The sequence below is a fragment of the Lissotriton vulgaris genome, chromosome 1_1, assembly GCF_964263255.1.
Source record: "Lissotriton vulgaris chromosome 1_1, aLisVul1.2, whole genome shotgun sequence".
Lineage (NCBI taxonomy): Eukaryota > Metazoa > Chordata > Amphibia > Caudata > Salamandridae > Lissotriton > Lissotriton vulgaris.
Genome location: NC_141685.1, coordinates 1,481,956,958 through 1,481,980,381, shown reverse-complemented (window position 1 = coordinate 1,481,980,381; position 23,424 = coordinate 1,481,956,958). Strand labels below are relative to the sequence as shown.

Below are 23,424 nucleotides of genomic sequence, written 5' to 3'. Positions count from 1 at the left end.
GAGAGGAATAAAGTGGAAGGAGGCAAAGAAAAGCGCGGTGACTAGCGAAAGGGGAAGAGAGGGGAGGCAGGAAAGAGGAGAGAAAAGAAAGGCTGGGGGGGCAACAAAGAGGGAAACGAAGGAGTGGGGAGATAAAAGGGAATGAAGAGAAGGCGAGGATGGAGAGAAATAACTGAAGAGGGTGAGACAAAAAGCGGGCAGATCGCGATTGTAGAGACAGAGGGCAGAGAAGGGGCAGTGATGAATAGAGATACTGCCCGCAGCAGGGAGTGCCGCCTTCTAATCAAGCGCTCTCAGCGAAGACAAAATAGTAGACTCACCCCCGTCCTCAGCGGCCAGGCCTTCACCCACCCCACGGACCCAGCCCACTCTGCGGAGCTCGGATGAGGGGTCTTCCTGCTCGTGCACAGTGTCCTGTGCCCTGTGACATAGGCCCCCCTGGGCCAGGGCGGGGTTCTCCCGCCCTACACTCCTCTGCCAAGTCTAAGGCCTCGGGCCATCTCTAGACACGGGCCCGGGTGCAGGCGAAGTCTGCAATAGTGAGTCCAATGCAAGGCAGCCTGGTGTGGTTTGAGTGGTACGCCTCCTCTTGGCGCTATTCAAGCGCCCGGTCCGGGGCTGAAAGCGCTTGAATCAAATCTGACTTTTCGGACGACCCCTGAGCCCCGCCTGTTTCTTCACCAGTCCACATACTCGTGATGCATTTCACAGTTAACCGTTTCAGGGCCAAGAGGCCAATCAGGCAATTGTTTGCTTTGAATGTATACCCTAAACGTCCTTCACAAATTTTACGGTCTGAGAGTCCTTGTTTAGCACTTTGCCAGTCAGATTCGATAACCTCTGGTATTTACCAAAGAGGTTAATAAGCAGCTCTGTTTGATACCATAATACGTATCTCATATGCCCATGAAAATAGAGAAAAAAACTGTAGCATTGGAATTTAAAAAGGAAACTCTAGGGACAGATTTTTTCTTGTAAACCTTCAATCCAAAAGTTAATTGAAAGAAAGCAATGCTACAATAGATTACACAGGCTTGAATTGATTACAATAGTACTCAGACAGCGGGAGGGGGGACGGAGTAAGGCAGGACAGCAGCAAGCTCGGGGCAAATGACAAAATAAAAGGCGGGGATGGGGGAAGGCAGGACAGGCGGGAACGGAGACACGGACAGCGGGAGGGGGGCAGGGGAAGGCAGGACAGCGGCAAGCTCGGGGCAAATGACAAAATAAAAGGCAGGGACGGGGGAAGGCAGGACAGGCGGGAACAGAGACACGGACAGCGGGAGGAGGGGGGCGGGGGAAGGCTGGACAGCAGCAAGCACTCACCAGAGGTCGGGGCAAATGACAAAATAAAAGGCGGCCAAAAAAAAAAAAAAGTAAACGTCCACCGCCGCAATGACGTCCTCAAAGGGGCTGGATGAGAAAAAATCTCAAACGCCGACGAGTCGCCTCGCAGAATGACGGACGCCTCTGTTTTCCAATGGCTAGCCTCCATTTATGGAGCTAGCCAATGGGAAACAGAGGCGGGACAAACATCCATACTGTAACTCAAAAGATTTCGCCCTGCGCGAAAGTCTGCTGCGCAGCTTTCGGCGAGGCGAAACCTAAAAAGGACCAGGATTAAGTTGTGATCTTAAACTATGAAGTCTTAATCCACACATACCTTCTGGCCAGATTTTGCAGACTGGCATGCCCTTCTATGGGCCGTGGACTCCACTTTGATCACATTAAGATAGAGCTACAAAACATACCTTTGGGCTATTGCCCCCGCAAAAATAATTCCTGCCCCAGTTTTTGTAAATTTGAGGCTGCTCCAGATGGCTGTAGTATAGACACAGACATCCTTTGCAACCAGTGATGCTTCAGCAACCCAGTCCTTTCGAGATTTATGAACCAGCATGCAATGTGCGGGCAAATAGGGGCATCAGTTTTTAACCCCTGCTACACCGACCAACATTCCACATTAGTTTGCCCTTAGCAGCTCTTTTTTACCCTGTGGGGGGTAAGATCTGGCATTTCCCCAAAATTGGCGATACTTAACATTCAACAAATAAGTCTTGCAGATGATTCAAAACTGCTGTGCCCGACCCTTTATTTTCTCCTAACCCAATATCGTTCCATAACAGAAAGTATTTCAGAGGAGAATCTGTCCATCTGACCGGAGGTGCACCTGTTGATCTCTAAAGGTGCAGTGGAGAAGGATCCAGACTCTGTGAAAGGCAGTTGTTGTTGTTAAATAGTTTATTTTAGGGTAAACCCTAAAATATTCATACGGTTGCTACACACATTTCCTGACCTAAAACCAATTGCCAGTCTTAAATAGCAGTAAACATCTTTATACATCTTAAGTATATTCCTTAAAAAGAAAAGAATTACATCTAAAAAGATATTTAAAAGTTCATACTTAGACAACGTCCCAGACTCTGACAGAGACAGGGGGTGTTACGCTCACTATTTTCTAGTTCTGAAAAAGGATGGGTGGCCACATGCCTATCTCTGCCCTGAATGCATTCCTCTGGAACATGGGTACTCACAAACTTTCTGTTGGGGGCCAAAATGATAGTGTAGTTTGTGGCCGAGGGCCGCACTGGTAGGGGTGGAGTCAGGGGGGGGTGGGGGGCGTGACTAGAGTTAAAAAAAATTACCCTGTTTAAAAAAAGTAGACAATGCAATCTTAGAAGGCATTGCATAGCTTCATACACACTTTACCCCAATTCTGTCACAGGGTTACTTTTGGCCCATCCTTAGCCCCGCAATAGCCGGCAATGTCTTGCAAACGTAATGGCGGAAAGGCATGGACCAAAAACTGCAGATAGTCAAGAGGACTCCCAAGGGTTTACTTTTAATCCTGGAGCAAACTCCATAACTGCTGAGGCCAGTCTCTCTCAGTCAGTCTGTCTCTCCTAGTCAGTCATTCTCTCTCTCTCCTAGTCATTCAGTTAGTCAGTCAGTCTCTGTCTCTCAGTCAGTAAGTCTCTCTCTCTGTCAGTCTCTCTTAGTCAGCTAGTCTGTCAGTCAGTTACTCTCTCTCAGTCACTCTCTATGTCAGTCTTTCTATCCTAGTCAGTCAGTCTCTCTGTCAGTCAGTTACTCTCTCTGTCAGTCAGTCTCTCTCGCAGTCAGTCTCTCTCTCCTAGTCAGTCAGTCTCTCTGTCCCAATCAGTCTCTCTCTCTTAATCACTCTGTCAGTCTCTCTCTTAGTAAATCACTATTGCAGTCAGTCAGTCTCTCTCTTAGTCAGCCAGTCTCTCAGTCAGTCTCTCTCTTAGTCAATCTCTCTCTGTCAGTCAGTCTCTCTCTCTTTCAGTTACTCTCTCTATCAGTCACTCGCTCTGTCAGTCTCTCTCTTAGTAAATCACTATTGCAGTCAGTCAGTCTTAGTCAGTCTCTCTCTTAGCCTCTCTCTGTCAGTCTCTCTCTCTGTCAGTTACTCTCTCTCTATCAGTCACTCTCTCTGTCAGTCAGTCTCTCTCTGTCATTCTCTCTCTGTCAGTCTCTCTCGCAGTCAGTCTCTCTCTCTGTCCCAGTCTCACTCTTAGTCAGTCAGTCTCTCTCTCTTAGTCAGTCTCTCTGTCAGCCAGTCGCTCTCTCTCGGTCAGTCAGTGTCTCTCTCTGTCAGTCACTGTCTCTCTCTGTCAGTCAGTGTCTCTCTCTTAGTAAATCACTCTTGCAGCCAGTCAGTCTCTCTCTTAGTCAGTCTCTCTCTTAGTCAGTCAGTCTTTCTTAGTCAGCCTATCTGTCAGTCTCTCTCTGTCTGTCAGTCAGTCTCAGTCTCTGTCATTCTCTCTCTCTCTCCTAGTCAGTCTCTCTGTCCCAGTCAGTCTCTCTCAATCAGTCAATCTCTCTCTCTCTGTCAGTCAGTCTCTCTTAGTCAGTCAGCTAGTCTGTCAGTCATTTACTCTCTCTCTCTATCAGTCACTCTTTATCAGCCTCTCTGTCAGTCTCTGTCAGTCAATCTCTCTCTGTCAGTCTCTCTCTCTGTCATTCAGTCTCTCTCTCTCTGTCAGTCTCTCTCTCTTAGTAAATCACTCTTGCAGCCAGTCAGTCTCTCTCTCCGTCAGTCTCTCTCTCTGTCAGTCAGTCTCTCTCTGTCATTCTCTCTCTCTGTCTCTCTCCGTCAGTCAGTCTCTCTCTTTGTCTCTCTCTCTCCGTCAATCAGTCTCTCTCTCTCTCTCTCTCCCTGACAGTCTCTCTCTGTCTCTCTCTCTTAGTAAATCACTCTTGCAGCCAGTCAGTCTCTCTCTCTGTCTCTCTAGCTCTGTTAGTCAGTCTTTCTTAGTCAGCCTATCTTTCAGTCTCTCTCTCTCTCAGTAAATCATTCTGTCAGTCTCTCTCCACTCTCTCTCAACAAGCGTTCTCTCTCTCTCTCTCTCCACACTCTCTCTCACTCTCTTCTCTCCACTCTCTTCTCTCCACTCTCTTCTCTCCACTCTCTCTTCTCTCCACTCTCTCTCTCCATCTTTCTTCCTCCACTCTCTCTTCGTCTCTCTCTCCTCTCTAACCTCTCTCCTCTCTCTCTACTCTCTCTCTCCTCACTCTCTCTCTCTCTACTCTCTTCTGTCACTGGTAAAAGTGGGTGTCTGGAGGGCCATGGGTACATTAACTGCAAGGTCAGTTGGACGCCAAGGAAGGCCTGCCGGCCGCACTATGAGTACCACGGGAAGCAGCAACAGTCCTGGGGAGAGGTATGCTTGGTTGTGAACCATAAAAGTACAGGGATATGTAATTCCCCTTCCGTAGCTATGTACTTTGTGGGCATATGTAGGTGAAAACGATGCGGTCAAAATCGTAATTTAGTTCATTTAAAGAAAAAAGATACTTTGCAATTACGATTTGCATATCTCACAAATTGAAAGGTCGTGTACTAATTGAAAATACTTAGTAGGGCTGTGTGTGATCTTACCAAGTGTTCAGCAACATTCATTTCTAGGTTGAGGCCCTCCCATGACGGAGCAGTAACACAAAGCAGCCTTATGTGAAGTTGCACGACATTCCTAATTCTTCTCGTGATTAACTGAATTGTGACCACCTAAAATGTGTTGTGCTTTGAGTTTCGTAGCCTCATTATTCCATTCATAAAATTTATAATTTTGAATGCCCATGTACACGTGCTTGCTCTGTGAGGTGAGCTATTTCAATGACGTGTTCATGGCATGGTCACGGTTTGAGGAATCATTTTTTGCATTCCTGCACTTGTAAGTGTGCAGTGTGCACCCACGCCAGCCCAGACCCTGGCCGAAAGGGCTTCAGCAAATTCCCCCGTCCCCCCTCCCCCCGTGTGGCAGCCTGTCTCAGACAGCTTCCCTGGGCACACACAGAGCTGCACCCGAGTACTTCACAGGTCTTTTAAAGACCATTTAATTGCAAATGAGGCTTTGTTGTGTTGCGCCTCTCCTTAGCGCCCCTGCATCTCCACTCTGACTATTACCGGCACATCGCCCAGCCCCAGAGAGCAGAGTCTCTTTGAGTCCAACCGGCAGTGTTTGCTGACACTCTTTTAAAAATAAAAAACACTGGTTAAAATGTGTGCAAGGTCCACCAGGGAAGGCTTACCGGGCCGCTGGCAGCCCACGAGCCGTACTATGAGTACCCCTGCTCTGGAAGGACAGATTAAAGATGTTCACGTTGGCCCAGATGCTTTGCTTTGGACACAGGCACTGGATGCTGTCCCTGGACTTGCAGTTTCATATGCGCATCCTGCAGTCATACAGGCATCCCATGCTGTTCAAGGTGGACCAGGAGCATTTTCAGTTGACACTGCCCCATTCAGCCTCACCAACACCCCATAGATGTTCACAAAAGTGAATCCCATTCCTTGAAAACAGACTGCTGAAGGTAGGCTTGCCTCAATCAGTTCTAGACCAAATCTGGATTACAGCAGAACTCCTAACTTCGTTGGATTTCCCCATAAACAAGCAGATTCCCTCTCAATTCCTTGAGGCAATCCTGGAAAGGGTGCAGTTTGGACTTTCCCTCTAGAGCAACAAGTCCAGGAGATTTGGGCTATGATCCAGATGTTTCAGACTCATCCTTTGATCTAGGTGAGGGTGGCGTTGATGCTTCTTGCAGCTGCCTCTTTGACTTCTTACTGGAGGCACATGGAAGCCCTGCAGTTGAAAATTAAAACCATGCGGGCCCAGAATGGAGGCTGCTTTTCCAGCACCATCCAGATCTCGTCAGAGACTGCTCGAATTTTTCTTTTTATAGATTTCTTTTTATTGATATAAACAAAAAATAAAGACTTATCGGGTGTCATAATAATAAGGTGAACAGTTACAAATAACAGGATTCATGAAGAGCGACAAAAGAAGTTGCTGAGACACCGACGCTAGTGATCACTCAACAGTATACGAATCAATACAATTTACGACTCCACCTAAGCGCTACAGCCCTCGGAACCCGTCCGCCCATAGAATCAGGATTTTAAAGTGAGTATAGCCCCCGGATACTAAAATATGATAGAATAGATGGAGGATACTAGAACATAAGCAGGATAAACTACGGATATCTATGCTTAAAATAAAAACAACGCTAAGCGCGCAAACCTCTCCCCCCCTGCACCCCTGCATGTAGCTTACGCTCGTCTCCAACTAGCAGTGTGCCTGTCGCCCCATCTAATCTACAATAACTAAAAATAGTAAGTGGAGGAGGACCTTCGTTCAGGCCCCCGGCCCCCCTCACACCCCCGCCAGATCTGAGCCTCCCATTGTTTATGGATTCACTTCACTAAATATTAAACATCATCAAATCAGGGGGAATCATTGTAAGCCTGCCTCGCCTCCCGCTATCCATACTAATATAATAAAGAGAGAGCCCAAACCTTTGAGGCGGGTAATCTCAGGAACCACAGCACCAATCACAACACCCTCTACAGCATTGGAAAGGGCAGTTGCAGCAGAAGGACAAAGGCTATGCAGACGCCCACCATATACATTTAAAAGGTAAAAGAACCGTTTCAGCAAAGTAGTCCCTTGTGGGCGTTCTGCGTTGTGCTGTGGGTGTGTGCTAGGGGCGTGACAAACGATGGGGCCGTGTGGAACGTTCCGCCCTTCATGCCATGTCTCATATTGTGTGCTAATCCCACCCTGCTCCCTTTAAATACCCCTGCACCCCATAATCATAACCCACCCTTACTCCTTAAAATACCCCAACACCCTTAAACACTAGCCCATCTTAAGTGTGGCTCACTGGTTAGAGGAGGCAGACCTGGAAGCAGAGGTCAGCCCGGGACCAGGGTTCAATTCCCGGCTCGGCGGGGTCTTGAGTCCTAAAATGTCCATGGACTCGACAATTCTCGCTCCGGTGCCTACTCGATTGACGGGTTCACACTCTGCGACTCTGGGCAATAGCTTGCTTAATCTCCACAACGACCCCTCGCGGTGGGATGCCTGGCTTTCACCTTGTGGATACCCTGCAGGGGCTATCACACAGGGGAATACCAGAACGGGTTCCCTAAGCAAGCGCTTAGATACCGGGTCGGTGATTTGTGCTATATAAATACATGTACATTTACATTTACCCTATAAATATACCCTGTACCCCCATACCCAAACCTAGCCCTGAACCATATAAATACCCCTGTACCTCAAAACCCAAACCTAGCCCTGAACCCTAAAAATACCACTGTACCCCAAAACCCAAACCTACCCCTGAACCCTAAAATACCCCTGTACCCCAAAACCCAAACCTAGCCCTAAACCCTTAAAATACACCTGTACCCCAAAACCCAAACCTAGCCCTGAACCTTTAAAATACCCCTGTACCCGAAAACCCAAAGCTACCCCTGAACCCTAAAATTACCCCAAAACCCAAACCTAGCCCTGAACCCCAAAAATACCCCTGTATCCCAAAACCCATACCTATCCCTAAACCCTAAAACTACCCCTGTACCCCATAACCCAAAACTATATCTGAACCCTTAATATACCCAAACACCCCAAAACATATACTTCAGTACCCCAAAACATATACCCCTATACCCAAACTTACCTTATCCAAACATTAAAAAAACACATGCTTTTACCATTCATGCATTTACAACGAATTTTGTTGTAAATGTATGTGTGGTAAAAGCATATAAAATGTAATGCCATGCGTTATAATGGCATTGCGGAGTCATGGTACTTTTGTAATGAAAGTATGCGGAGTGATGGTATGCGGAAAGAAAGTTGCGGAATATTGGGTGTTTACCCTCCCCCGGTAAGTACATTGGTGGCACGGCGGCCCACATCTCCAGCAACATACTCATATTTTTTCACCACCCATTTGAAAAATGCACAGGTCTCTCTCATTGAAGGTCAGCACCAACTTACACTTTTAGACACACCTCCCGCCACAAGTTCTAGAATTGCGAACTTTAGAGCTGGGGAGCTATGTTCGAATCTCGGCATCAGCTAAACATCCTGTGATTCCAGACAAATCGCTTTGTCTCCCCGTGCCTACCACAAATGAATGTGTTCTTCTGTAATGTAAATTGCGCTCATGCCATGTTGTCGAGTTTCCGCTATATAATATTCCAAGGAAAAATAAAGTAGGGAAACTCGAGTTCACACACTACTGAACGCGCATTCTTACGTGCATCAGCAGTGCACTGTGAATCGGAGCGTTTCACAGGCCTGTCACGGATAAGAAATGCTATCAAAACTAAATGCTACAAAACAATATACTACTGGCCGGCAGCAATTCATACCCGGACAACGTCGGGATGGGCTGCTAGTTAATAATATAAAGTGAGTCCCGCACAGCCACCAAGTCCATCAATGCCATCAAACGGTCAACTATTCTCAACCTTGGCCCGTCCGATCAGGCGTATGAATACTTCTGAGCCGAACTGCCGCCACCTCAGGAGAGTCAAAGAACCAAAAGTTTTCATCAAGGTGCACCCGGAGGCGAGCCGAGATTGTATGTATTGGCATTTATATAGCGCACTACTTACCCGTAGGGTCCCAAGGCGCTTCGACCGCTGCGAAACCCTTCCTGGCTTCCCTGAGAGATGCTCCCTTAATGGGTATCTCCAGGGTGAGACCAGGCATCCCCGGCGGTCTGGTGGGGCTGTTAGTGAAGATGAGGCAAGCTAATGCCCAGAGTTGCCGAGTGTGATCGCTGATCAGAGTGGGCACCGAGGCGAGAGAATTATCGAGTCCGCTGACCCTGGTCCAGAAACCTGCCGCGCCGGGAATCGAACCCTGGTCCCGGGCCGTCCTCTGCTCTCGGGTCTGCCGCCTCTAACCAGTGAGCCACACTACTTCACTGAATGACAGATCATAGTTAATCCCATTGTCTCTGGGTTCCCTCTTCACCGGCAAGAACACCTGGCGTTGTTTCCGAACCAATTGAATAGAGTCCGGGAAGGCGGTTGACTGCTCGAGATTTGCAGTGGTGGTTGATCCACAACAATCTGTTCAACTACAGGCCTATCTCCCTTTCTCACCCAGTGGTGACAGATGCATTAAAGCTAGGTTGAGGATTCACTTGGGGGACTGTGGAGATTTGTAGTCTCTGATGGAGAGACATATTTAAATCAGTCTGATAGAGCTGTGGGTCACATTTCTGGCTCTGAAGGCCTTCCTGCCGACCATCAAGGGTTCGCGTCTCATTGACATCACTGCCATTTGGTACTGCAACAAGCAGGGCAATGGTGATCCCAGGTCTTTAGCCACGACTGTGCCTCTCTGGAATTGGTTTGGGTGCCAGAGTGTTTTCCTGGTGACAAATCACCTGGCAGTGTCCCTGAATGGAAGGGCAGATAAACAAAATAAATGTCTTGTAGATCAGAATGACAGCTACAGCCTGATATGGAACGCCGTGGCTTCCACCACGGGAGAGAATCCTGGCTAGAACCTCACAGAACTGTTGAAAATGTGCAGTGTCAACAGTTTTACATTTTTGGGGTTTGGAAATAGACACATTTCAGTTGCAATGGAAGAAGGGAAACCTTGTACACCTTCACGCCACCTCCTCTCCTGCCATAAGTTCTGAAAATCAGAAATGATTGGGCCCAAGTCACCCTGGTGGGTCTGAATTGGGCTAGGTGTCCTCTGATCAGGTTGCTATTTGGGGAAGGCCTCCTGTCTCCGCAACAGGGCAGTCTTCCACCTGAATCTATGATCCATGTGTGGCGATAGAACAATAGCGATTGAATGCATTTAATTTACTGTCTAAAGGAGTGGATGTCCTCCTTGCTGCCAGATGTTCCTTCAAAAAATCCAATTAGGCTGGATGCTGGGCCAAATTTGTGACCTGGTGCATTGCCTGAAATATAGACCCCTTACAGGTGAAGTTGTTGGATGTCCTTTTATTGGTTTTGTCTTATTCCCATCAAGGCCTTGTATTAGGTACTGATCCAGTGTGAAGCGTGCCAAACATATGCTTTCTTATAACATGTCAAATATTTCTCGGAGACTTGGCTAATAAACAATACTTTCATCTCATTTTGGTATCACTTACACAAGGTCCTCCGATAACTCTTTGGTTGAACTATTAGGGACCAGAACCTGAGAGAATGTGGGGCAATCTCATTATGAGGATCTGGAATATGAAATTGCCAAAAACAATATTATCTACTTCAGATATTCCTTATGTAAATGACAATATATATCATGAGATAAGAAATATGACTAAAAGAACAAGACAACATTGATAAAGATAGTTCATCATAAACATTTATCTAATCTCTTTAGAATGGACAGAAAACCAGAAATAAATGCACTTGCGGTTAATTTAATACAACAAATAAGGAAATGAACTCCCACACATATTAGAGCAAATCGTATATATCAGTGACTCACCTGCAGAAAAGAGGAAGGGGGAGAGAGAAAAAGAAAATGTAAGATAATACAATTCAAATTAAGCTTGAATCATACAAACCAAGTATTGTAATTTGATTCAGTCCGTTAAAACCTGTAGCAGAAAATGCCACAGATGGAGTCAGTAACCCCTCCCGAAAGGTTAATCTCCGCTAACTTTGCAAGCCGACAAAGTGCAGATTTTGAGTTCTCAGTCAGAAAAGTTCTGTTCAGTAATTTGGCGTAAAGGAAAATTAGAGTTCAGTCCTTCAGCATACCATGCAGGGAATAAGAAATTCAGCAAGCCCCCTGCTCCTCCTTTGCAAAGCAATTATACACCAAATGTTCTCTGTATACACCCATATATGTTTCTTTTAGCCAAATTGTTGAATGCACATTGGTCCTTTCAGTGGTGTGATCAATACATTATCTAAGAAATCTGGAAGGTTAGATAATCAAATTTAAATATAGTCCGATTTGTTAAAGTTGTAATAAACTTTCATCCTTCCCATGGACGTTTTTCAAAGAAACCTTCTTTAGATACTTTGTCATAAAGTTGAGTACTCTTCCTGGGTTTGTTATCTTATTGTTACCAAGTCCCTGTATACAATGTCCGATAGCAAGAAACATCCCTTAACAAAAAGCAACTTCACGAAAAGTTCTCACAGCGTGCAGAATGACTGCTCATTATAACTTTCTCTATAATATTGCACAGTCCAGCAGAATAAATAATTTTGAGGCCTACATAAAATTTAGCTGAATCACTGTCTTGTTAATTACTAGGACACTATAACTAAACTCATTAATAAAAATCATTTGCAAATGCTCTACATCGAAACTGTCACCTATTAGGAAAACTTCTTATAGACATTATTTCAAAAGTACATTATTTACATGTCATTTCTAACGTTCACGTTTGTTCTCTATATGTTAGATTTGAATTATTAACTTCAAACCGTAAAACACATTAGCATGTGTTATTTCAATAACTTATGATTCTTTTAGCAAATCCCTAAGCATCATTAGGCATATTTTATTTCTTTTTCAACACATTGTTTTTATCTATATCACGTTTACCTTTACCTTATTCATTATTTTTCTTTACATCAACATTTATCACTTAGGTTATTCTTGTCAATATTTTTCTTATGTTTGCAAAGCATAAATCAAGACTTAGGAGCACTCTGCGTACTTTTCATATTTTAACTCCGCATGTCAACTTTAACAATATTAGTCTTAAATATAGTTAGTAAAGAGAACTGTTAGAGGCAAACGGTTTTCAACAATTTACGCTTCATCAATACTGTAAACGGTTTGTTGCTGGCCTTTGTGCCAGATTAACAGTCTTTGTTCAAATCAGCTTTGGCGATAAGGTCACTCCCCAAAAAAAAATGCAGCTTGTGCTTCCACAGTGGAACTTACACTTGGTTTTGACGTTACTTATGTGTTCTTCTTCCGGGCTGATGCATAGCTGCTCACTGTATCTCATGACCGGTTTGTGATTGCCTCAGCTTGTTTCATCGCACAAATGGACTGCAGGAACTGAGTGCAACCACCCCACATGTTGTTTACTGGACATACTGGTGCTGAGGAAGAGGGCAGGCTTCTTACCATAAGGTGTGACTCCTTTCCTCGTTGGGTAATCATCACTCTACCAGTTTTATTTTGCAACCCCTCAAAAGAGAAAAAAAAACTCCATTGGTTGGACCCTGGCAGAGTTTTAGGATTTTACAGAGACTGCACCAAGGACAATCAACTTCTTTTGGGGGTGGGAGGGGGTTCTAAAGAGCAAATAATTGAAGGCTGTTGAGGTGGATAGTCCTCTATATTAAGATTTGCTGTGCAATGGCCAAGAATCAGCTCCCGAGAGGTCTCAGTGCATGGGGGTGCCTGTCTTGAATATCTGCTAGGCTGCAAAATGGGTGCTGTTGCATTTGTTCCTAATGCACAATACATTGACCGCCAGGTCTGGTAGGTAGGACACGCCACCCATTCACTTCAAGGCATTTTGTTCTGATACCACTCGAAATACCTATCACCTTGAGAGGTAAGCATTATTACGTTGACTGCCAGGTCTTGTGGGTAGGACACTTCACCTGCTTAGTTCTGCAAGACATTTTGATCTGATCCTACTCCACAGACTCTTCCCCTTGGGGAAAGTATTGCTTTGGTGTAGGAAGCTGGCTCTATATGTGATATCAAAATTCTGATATACTGTGTTGAGTCCAGGTGTTTACTTATAAGTGGATAGTGGCTTGCTAGGCAATCCCCAAGTGCTCTATCAGGGGGTAGTGTGGCCGAGTAGCCCTATTTATTTATTTTAAAAGTTTTATACTTAACAAAGGAGTGCAAGACATCGGCACATAAACACAAGGATTAATAAATGACACATACGACTCAAGGAGATTCACACCAATTTATAGGAATACCAAGTACCTTTATATATGTTTAGACATCAGAGAAAAATTGTTCAGTAAGTAAGTTTTTAAATGTAAATTCTTTCCACTTTAAAAAGTGGACACAGTTCAATTTGAGTTCTGCAATGTTATCCTATGGAAAGAAGAACAAGTTCTGCAAACAGTTATAGTATAGCAATTTACAAGACCAATCTCCAGGAATTAAGGTGAGTGGTGGGCCAGGTCCAAGGCAGCACCAAGAGAACACCACCAACGGCAGGGTGCAAAACATCATCGGAAGCCCAGTGTATTTCAATGGAGATCAGTCACTGCGGAAAGAGGCTGCAGGCTCTGGCCAGGTGGCTAGCATGGCTGAATGAGCAAGTGTGGTCAGGCCTTACAATGCTTGGGGACACCTTTGGCCCTCTTCTCCAAGGCCCAGGGGCAACGGGTGCAGAGGTGTCCTTAGGCGTCTGGTTTTTCCTTACTGTAGTAGTCGTGGTAGAGGGGGCTTGTGTGCTGAGGCTGATGTCGGGGAGTCCAGGAGGGGTAAAACCACAATGAACTTGAGCTCTGGAGGACCTTTTTGGCACCTTTGGCCCACTTCAACTCGGCCCGGATGCAATGGGTGCATTGGTTGCTTCAGGTCCCGGGTTTTGGCAGTTCCGGAGGCCCCAGTCTTTTTTTTTTCTTTTTCTTTTCCAGAACAGGTCCGCTGCTCATAGGAGGTCATCAGCCTTTTTTAAAAGCAGGCAGTCCTCCAAAGTTTCTGGAGTTGACAACTGCAGGATGAATTGAGTTTGGTTCTGTTTTCGATGATGGATAAAACAGGCCAACAGGGTTGGTACCTGGTGAGCTGCTTCTTCTCAGCTTTTGCGGCTCTTTGTGTTTGCTCTCTTCTTAAGGAGTCAGGATCTACTTTACTGGTCCCAGGGGCTCCCCTAAATACTGAATTTAGGAGAGTGTGGGGTAGTAGCCAAAAGGCTACTGATCATTGGGGTCACTACACCCCCTACATGACCACTTCCTGAGAGAAGGGGGCATAACCCTGTCCCAGAACTCCTAAGTATGCCATCACAAAGATGGCTTCTTCTGAAATATCTTGTCTGCCTCACAGTAGCCCATCTTAAGGGTGGCTCTAGCCTAGAGGTGGCATGCATACCTTATTAGCCAATTTTCACGCATGTCCAGGTGCCGGGTTAAATGGGTCAGCTTTGTCTCCTGTGAGCGGAAGCCAGATTTACATTTCAGAGGAAACAGCCCTTTAAGGCTTACTTCCCAAGTATGGCTAATCAGCAGATCATCCTGATGGAGGGGGTGTTGCCCTCTTTTTTCGGACAGGCATTCATTCTTGGTCTCCTGAGACCAGAAGGCTCTTGCCCTAGGAGGTCAGAACAGCATCTCTGGTGTCAGGCTGGTAGAAAAAAATCAGCAATGACCCCCAAAGGCTGGTAGGTTTCCTGGGGTACCTCCTAAGGTGCCCTTAGGGTGCATGTATTGGTAAATCCATCACCGGATCAGCGTGGGTTTATCAATTTGAAATGTTTGATACCAGCCATCCCTATTTTCAGTGACCATCATGTATCTGGGAAACTTGTTGTCACCAGTGTCCAGCACGTTTCAAAATGGCTTCCCTGTTCACTTGCAATGGCAGAAATAGAGCTGACCTGCACCGGGCATATCTGCTTATGCAGACATGTCCCCATGTGTAGTGCACCTGCCTTAGGGCTGTAATGCCTACTTGCGTGGGAGGGAGGGGAGGAGGGACTTAACTATACTGTATGCAGTATCCATGCTCTGTCTGCATCATGCAATCTTGCATGTGTTTGGTGAGGGGTCTCTTAGGAGGGCACAATTCATCAATTCATGCTGCAGTCTGTAGGGACCCTCTTTAGTACCTCAGGCACCAGGGTACCATTTAGCAGGCAATTGGTGGGTGCTAAAGGTTTTGCCAATTGAAGGAACAATTGTAAGTTTTTAGGGAAAGAACATTAGTACTAGGGACCTGGTTAGCAGGAACTCCGTACACTTCAAAGGTGCATCAAATACCAAGCACAAAAGTGGGGGGAGGGGGGATGTACTGCAACAAAAACAGTTTCCTGTATTCAGGATCCACTCAAAGGTGAAGAGTCTGTACTTAGCCTTATCCATCAGAACTAGTTACTTGCATTTGGTGATGCTCTTTCTGGTGGATACCATAGCTAACAGCATATTAGTCTCTCTCGTTTTACGGAGTGACCTCTTTTTACCCTCTGAAAATGTCTGAAGCTAGTATTCAGCACACTGTAATGAACGAAAGTTTGCGCTCTGCATCGGAGGGCACGGTAAGGTATAATACTGATGTCAGCACTTCGGGGTAGTGCTTACATATGGGTGACCTAGTGGCGCATGGGGCCACTATGAGAAATCTCCAGATCTAGTCTAACACTTGGGGAATATTTTAAGGTGAGGATTATGTGGATAGATATCTACCAAAGAATACAGTCAAAGTAAATGTATTCATAATGCAAGAGCAGGTGATATACCAAACCACGAGCTGGGAGAGAAGTTGTGGTGTCTGTGGTACTCCTTTGATGGCACTCATTGATCATTATTGTATTGCTGGACATCATCTGTTGAGATCAAAAATGTTCTTGCTACTAAAAGGGTAGTTAATGGCTTTCTTTTGGGCCTCCGACTGGAAGGTAAAGCCTTAAGCTAAACCTGCAAAAGCATGCTGTGTCTGAAGTACATATTCCTGGTGACAGCAGCAATAACGCCCCAAGACCGATAATAACTATAAACCTACCTTTCATTTTGGAATAATCTAGGATCAAGAAGTACTAGTCAAATGTACCACAATTGGATCCTGCAACTAGGCGTATTGGCCTGCCTAAGACTACTAGATAGGAACATTATTATCAAACTTTTGCCTCCATGACGATGGACACACCTTTGTCTTTTAAGGAAGCTGCCATTGATACAAATAGTAGGCTGGACTGATTCGGCAGACAGACTAAGATGAGTTTTCGAATGTTGGCTTATACTGGCCTCCTCCAGATCCTGCAGCAGGATGTGGTTTGATGGCTAGAACATTAGTGTCCTTCTTCTTGGACAGAACCCTAATTGGAAAGACGCTCAAATGGCTAGCCCATGACCTGGTCCTCTTCTCTGGCAAATGCATCTGGATCCAAGACTGGATGACCCAAACTGAAGCTTCTTGAAAGGAGATCTGGGAGATGAATCCACAGGTACACTGCCTAACCCTAATGGCCATAGAAGATTGCGTGCAAGGCTTTACCTGGGTACCAGAAACTAGCAGGAAATCTAGTTCTAGATGCTACTGTACTAATGTGTCTGACAAGTCTGACTGTCCACCTAGGAGTCCTTCCCTGAAAAGGATGGTCAGGTACACTGACATACACTGCACCTTGAAGGGGCGGACTCTTGGTATCAGCTGGGACACGTGGCAGCCAAAATTCTGTTCTTCCATCAGGGGGACTTGTGTAAAGTCCTACTCGCGGAATAGCCAAAAGACAGGGTGGTGTCACAAGAAATGCCTTTTGAGGCTGAGTGGGAAGGGGGGGGGGGCGCGGTCTCTTATTGCTTCTGATGGTTTCTGTGCTGTTAAGGGTGGGCAGTTGCACCATATGGTGTGCCCAAACACTTACTGTTCGTGCAATAAGGTTCTCTGCTCACTGGGTGGGTAGTTTCGTCCCTCTCAAAAGCCACCTGCACCACAGCCCTGGGGTGTAGCCTTAGGTAGCTATCTTGGTGTCTACTCTAGCTACATGCAGATTTCCTCACCTGTTGAATTAACCAGGTATCATCTTGATCCAGGAACCTCAAACTGCTTGAAGCAGGTAGGGTGTGCTGGCTCTGTTAGCGACACCACTGAAGTCATTTAGTGCCCACCCCAGTGATGTCAGTTTCTCTCTGTTCTTTTGTGCCTTTGAGTTGAACAGGAGTGACATCCATCAGGTGTGGTGCAAAACACAAATTTGGAAGCTTAAGAAAACTCTTCATATCCATCCGGTGGGGAGGTGGGTGGTGTGGCTGATTAATCTGCAGATAAATACAAATAGTTAACCAAACATAAGTAACATTTTTTTCCTGAGGGATACATTGCTACCTGCAGATTCCTCACTTGTTGAATAGATTCCCAAGCCATACCTTCCTAGGCTGATGTAGTGTCAGATGAGATCTTGTAGCACAGATGAGACAATATGCCTGTCCCTGCAGAACTTCCAGTCCAAACAGTAGTGTTTGGCAAATGTGTGTAATGATACTCACATCACCTGCCACCACATGTCTGCTATGGAAACATCTCTGAAAAGAGCAAGAGACTATGACTAGGCCCTGGTCGAATGGGCCCAGATAACCTCAGAAAGCCCCATTTTGGCAAGAGCATACCACATTTTGATGCAAATGATGATCCAATAGCATAACATCTGCTTTGCCCTTTCCAGCAGTCACAGTAACGAACAAAGAGCTGGTCCTCAATACTCTTCCATGTGGTCAATATAAACTTTGACTGCTTAACATGCAACTGCTTCTCCGATGGAAGATGGACCGACTCCATCATCGAAAGGAAAGCAGCACTGGTTTGTAGTAACTTGTCAGGAGAAATAAGCATACACTCAGTGCTTGCGGCTCACTGACCTATCTTGCTGAAGGAATGGCAACTAAAGACTGTCTTAATAGCCAACAGCCGTAACTGTCAACTATGAAGAAGGTCCAGCAAAAGAAAAAAGTAAGATCATTCTTGTCCCACTTGGGTATAACAAAAGGAATCAGGGAGTAATGTGTAATGAAGAAAAAAGCTCCACCTCAACCGAAATGCATCCCTTCCAGACTCCCTTAAACAGTTACTCGATGGCACAGAGCATTTTCTGAGTAGTGCCCAACAGGGTGAAGATTTACATTACAACCTCTGGTAAAAGACACCATTCCTGACTGGCAACATAAAGCTAACTTAGGCTGTGTGCTCTGATATTCAGAAACCCTACCAGGTATTGGCTTACTGCTGTGACCACCTCGAGGGGGAATGTTATAGGAGGACATCCCTTGGAGAAAGGTCTCTTATTCTTCCCACCAGAAGAGATCTGCTGCTGCGTGGCAGTAGACCACAATAGTATCTGACAGACTTCAACCATCACATCACCACTGCCTGTTGAGGCATTACTGCACAGCCCTTGTGTCACCAGGAGATAGAAGAAGCTAGCACACACAAGACCGCCTCCTCCCCTCAAGGGGACAGGAGACGTTGGGAGGGCTCCAGCTGAGATCTGGTCCTGTCAATCAAAAGCCCTGGTCAAAACAGTAGCGATGCCGTTGACTGGAAATGGTTCACCACCACGTCTAGCCACTCTGCTTTTATCAACCAGGTACAGGACATCTGGGATCCCTGACTGAAATGTGTTGCAATTACCTCCAGTTGTTTGGTGAACACCCACGGCCAAACAGAAGTGCAGAAAATTGGTAATGGGTGAAACATAACACAAAATGCAGGTACTTCTTGTGCAACCAAAGGATCAGAGCATGAAAGTACGTGTCCTGCCAATCGAGTGTCCTCAGTCTCCTGCTTCCAATACCCACAGGACCTGAGCTAGGGTCAGCATCTTGAACATTTCCTTTCTGAGTTCTAGGATTGGATGCAGACCACCACCCTTTTTGAGATCAAGAAAGTATCAGGAGTAACATTTTTGCTCAGTTTTCTGCTTGCCACCTTTTCTCAAAGAATGCTTCTTTCGTAAGCTTGAGGAGCGAGAAGTTGGTGACCTTAAACAGGACTGTAAACACACAGCCTTGTTTGTCAATGCAGTCCCTGCCATAAAAACATTTTCTTCCCGCCCCTTAATTGCGTTGGGATGCATACTGAGGCAAGACTCATTTTTTGTTTGAATATATTTTATTAATTTTACAAAAGCATGAATATAACATCGGTTGCTGACTCATGCCATGACAATGCATTTGATCTCCACATATCTATATTATCATCACATGGTATCATTGTACATTATATATTACTCATATCTGAACATGTGAAAGTGGGGTGAACTAGCGCAGGGGTGGTCACAGTGGTCTTGTGGTATGCTAAATGTCGTGGTTCCCGCTCCCTGCGACCGCTACTATACAGCAGTCCCTGGGGGGATCCATCTCGTGGCGTGTGACATCCCCGGTTTTGTGTTCTTGTGTGGCAGTGTGGTGTCCACTGCGACTTTTGGCTGCGAGACCAGCGCGTCGTCCTCGTGCCACGGGGCTGACATAGGGCCAGTTGCCTTCTTATCATGTGGCCTAGATCCGTTTGCCCAGTGTGTCTGTTATCGTATCAGAGACACTAGTGTGTATCCCCCTCCCACGAGTTGTCCGGTGCGCGCCCATCACTTTGCGGTTGGGCGTGACAGTGGTACTGTATATATGTGTAAGCTTCTTCGGATGCTTGATCAGCGTGTCCGTCAGTAGAACCGTCTCGGCTACCAGAACCCAGTGCCGTATATGTGGTCAGAGTAGCAAGGGAGGATGAAAGGGGGAAGCTAAAACATAACCGGAGGAATGGGAAAGAATGGGGTGGGGGGTCAACTTGGAAGTGTGTGTTGTGTGATAATGTGAGAGCGTGTTAGTTGAATGGGCGCTGTAAGTGGCTGGTGCATGCGGTTTATTCCAGCGTGTCTATCCGTGGATGGTCAATTCAGTGAGCGGCTGGTGAGTCGCCGGGGGGGGGGGGCTGTGTGTGTGTGTGTGTGTGTGTGTGTGTGTGTGTGTGTGTGTGTGTGTGTGTGTGTGTGTGTGTGTGTGTGTGTGTGTGTGTGTGTGTGTGTGTGTGTGTGTGTGTGTGTGTGTGTGTGTGTGTGTGTGTGTGTGTGTGTGTGTGTGTGTGTGTGTGTGTGTGTGTGTGTGTGTGTGTGACCGTGTGTGTGACCGTGTGTGTGTGTGACCGTGTGTGTGTGTGTGTGTGTGACCGTGTGTGTGTGTGTGACCGTGTGTGTGACCGTGTGTGTGTGTGACCGTGTTTGTGTGTGACCGTGTGTGTGTGTGACCGTGTTTGTGTGTGACCGTGTTTGTGTGTGACCGTGTTTGTGTGTGACCGTGTTTGTGTGTGACCGTGTTTGTGTGTGACCGTGTGTGTGACCGCCCGGGGCGCGGTGTTTGCGCGAGCGGGCCCCGGGTACTCCAGAGCTGGCGTCCGTGCTCGGTGTGATCCCAGTGTCTGCTTGTTATGGTCTCCGTTCCGCGGGTCAGGTCGTGACTGTGTCAGGAGGGGGGCTGGACGGGAGAATTCCCTGAGTCTGACATTGTCGGTGGTAGGAGCTCAATATTTCTTTTTTTTTTTTATTTCAAATCTTTTTTATTGAAGAATAAGGATAAAAATAAAGACAATACAATAAATCTTAAAGGTACAAATGAACAAGTTCTTGGTATCATGACACTTACAATAATCAAAAAGCAAATCAAGGGAAGAAGATAAGAAAAGGGAGAGAGAGAAAGAGAGGTAGAGAAGAGAAAAGATAGAGGAGAAGAGAAGAAAGAGGTGAGAAGAGAGAGGACAGGTGTATCCATAGGGCAATAGTAGTTGGTTTACCCAGACTTGGCACACTGTGTGCGTAGCAGAGAATATACAGTAAGTATACAAAACCAAAAGCAAACACCTCAAATTCCACCTAGATTCTGTCTAGGAAAGCCAATTGTTGAGATGCATATCATGGAGGTTCAAAGTGGGAGGATGACGCATCCAGGGATGTCCAGAGTTTTTTGTTCGAGGGCTTCCAAGTGGCTGACTGTAGTGCAGGATTATCTGCCCCTCTTAAAAATGAGAGCCATTCCAGCCACATTTTGAAGTTGACTTCGTCAAAATTTTTCCATTTGTAAAGAATGACCTTGCACGCCAATGTCAGCATAATATCAAGCAATTGTCTGTCATGAATGTCCGGCAATTGTGTTTCCAGAGGACCTAAAATGACATATATGAATTCTTGGACAGGCGTGATTCCAAGCACTTGTTGAATGTATGTAAATATTTTACTCCAAAATGTTCGTAATAGGTAACAATGAAAAAACATATGTGCCAAGTCACCAGGAGCTTCATGGCAGTTCCAACAGGTAGGCGTATCCCTCAGTTTACATTTAAACAATCTCTGGGGGGTCCAGAACACTCTATTTAACAGCATATATTTTGTTTGACATAGGATCGGGGATATCTTGTTTGTCAGTGCGGTGTTGTGTATCACCTCCCAGTCTAATGCAATGCCTGTGGAATTAGGTTCCGATTCCCACTTAATTTCGGTCAGCCTATGTGGTTTCTTGGGTAGGGGGAGGAGCAATTTATATATTCTTGATACAAAATGGTCAGCATGGTATAGTATTCGTAGCCGGGTCACAAGCCAGGGTAAGTCTGTGTTGAGGGGGCGTTTGGAGATAGCGGCCTTCAGTTTTAGGAACTGGTAAAATTCTATGGGTGGTAAGCTAAACTTTTCTTGCAATGTCGAAAAGGGCAGGGGTCTGCCATTATCATAGAGGTCATTCACTATGTGTATACCTTTTCCAGCCCACACTTCCCAGTAAAGGGTTTTCCCTTCTATCCGGATCTTAGGGTTATGCCATAGTGAGAGTAGGGTGGATCTCTTAATCACCAGAGCAGACTTATGGTACTGGTCAAGTCGGAGAAGTGCTCTTCTGGTATTTAGAAGGATGTATTTAGAGTGAGGTATATGGGCCAGATCCATGGTGAGGAGAGACGAGAGGGGTGCATCTGCCATTAACGACCGTTCAATAGTTAACCATACTGGAGTGTAGGATGAATCCTCAACCAACCAAAGGGCCCCTTGCTTACAGAGGAAAGCCGTTTGGTAGTTCCTAAACGAGGGCAGGCCCAGGCCGCCCTTATCTTTTGCTAGTTGCAGCTTTTTAAGTGATATCCTGGCTTTTTTCCCTCGCCATAGGAACTCTCCGAACAGCTTGTCTACCTTCTTAATAAATTCGTCTGAGAAAGTCATGGGGAGCATGCTAGCCAGGTAGTTAACTAGAGGCGTGCACATCATTTTTAGAGTCTCAACCCTACCCCACCAGGACAAGAATTTTGGTGACCAGCTGTCTAGCAAAGTGGATATCTTTTTTAATGTTGAGTCTTCATTTAACTTCAGAGTCGTAATCAAGTCCTTCTCAAAGTCTAGGCCCAAATATTTAAAAGCTTTCGGTTGCCAGGTAAGGCCAGATGCTCCCAGAATTCCTTTATCCCCGATGTTGTTTAGTAACTTAACCTCTGTTTTATCCTTGTTTAATTTATATCCTGATACTCTAGAGAACCCCTCAATTGTGTCCATCAAGGCCGGGATAGCCTCGTCAGCTTTTTCCGACAAGATCAGGACATCGTTGGCGTATGCAGTCAATTTTACAGTGTAATCACCAAATGGAACCCCAGCAATGGCTTCATTGTGTCTGATATGCCACAAAAAGGGTTCTATTGCCAATAAGAACAGAGAAGGCGATAGTGGGCAGCCTTGTCTCGTCCCTTGTTTTAGGCAGAAAGAGGAAGAGAAGGAGCCGCCCGCTCTGACCTTAGCAGTAGGGCCGGCATACAAAGCCATTACGAGTTTAGTAAACGTCTCTCCTAGGTTGAAGTTGCGTAAAACTGCCTCAAGGTAGGACCAATCTACCTTGTCGAAGGCTTTTTCCGCATCTAGTGTGACTGCCACCGTGGGGGTCGTCAAAAGCTTCGCTTTTTCTAGAGCATGAGCCAATACTCTGGTGTTATCACTAGATAGTCTATGTTTTAAGAAACCCGCTTGAGACGGATGTACTAGGGTAGGGAGGACTTTTTGTAGACGGGCTGACAAGATCATGGCTAGTAATTTACAATCAAGGTTAATCAGGGAAATCGGCCTGTAGTTCTTTGGAAGTGATGGGTCTTTGCCGTCCTTAGGCAGGACTGCAATAGTCACCTCTGCCAACGTGCCTTTGACTTCTCCTGACTCTGTAAATTCGTGAAAGAGGTTTAGAAGAGGATCAACCAAGTCCGTTGCAAAACTTTTATAAAATTTGGCCGTGAAGCCGTCCGGACCTGGTGCTTTCCCACATTTTAACCCCTTGATCGCTTTTTCCACCTCAATAGCCAAGATCGGCCCATTCAGACTGAGTTGCTCCTCAGGCTTTAACTTTGGTAGTACACATTCTTGTAAATATTCCTGAATTTTGTCCTCCACCACCAACTCGTTTTTAGCGTATAGGTCCTCATAAGTCTTTAAAGACCTCAGTTATCTTTTGGGGGT

The 23,424-nt window shown here is 45.9% G+C and overlaps 1 protein-coding gene across 1 annotated transcript in view; it reads left to right on the top strand.

Moving 5' to 3' along the window:
* The window catches only part of PMPCB (peptidase, mitochondrial processing subunit beta), a 169,107-nt gene that overhangs the window by 137,390 nt on the left and 8,293 nt on the right, over positions 1-23,424 (top strand). The window lies entirely within an intron of this gene.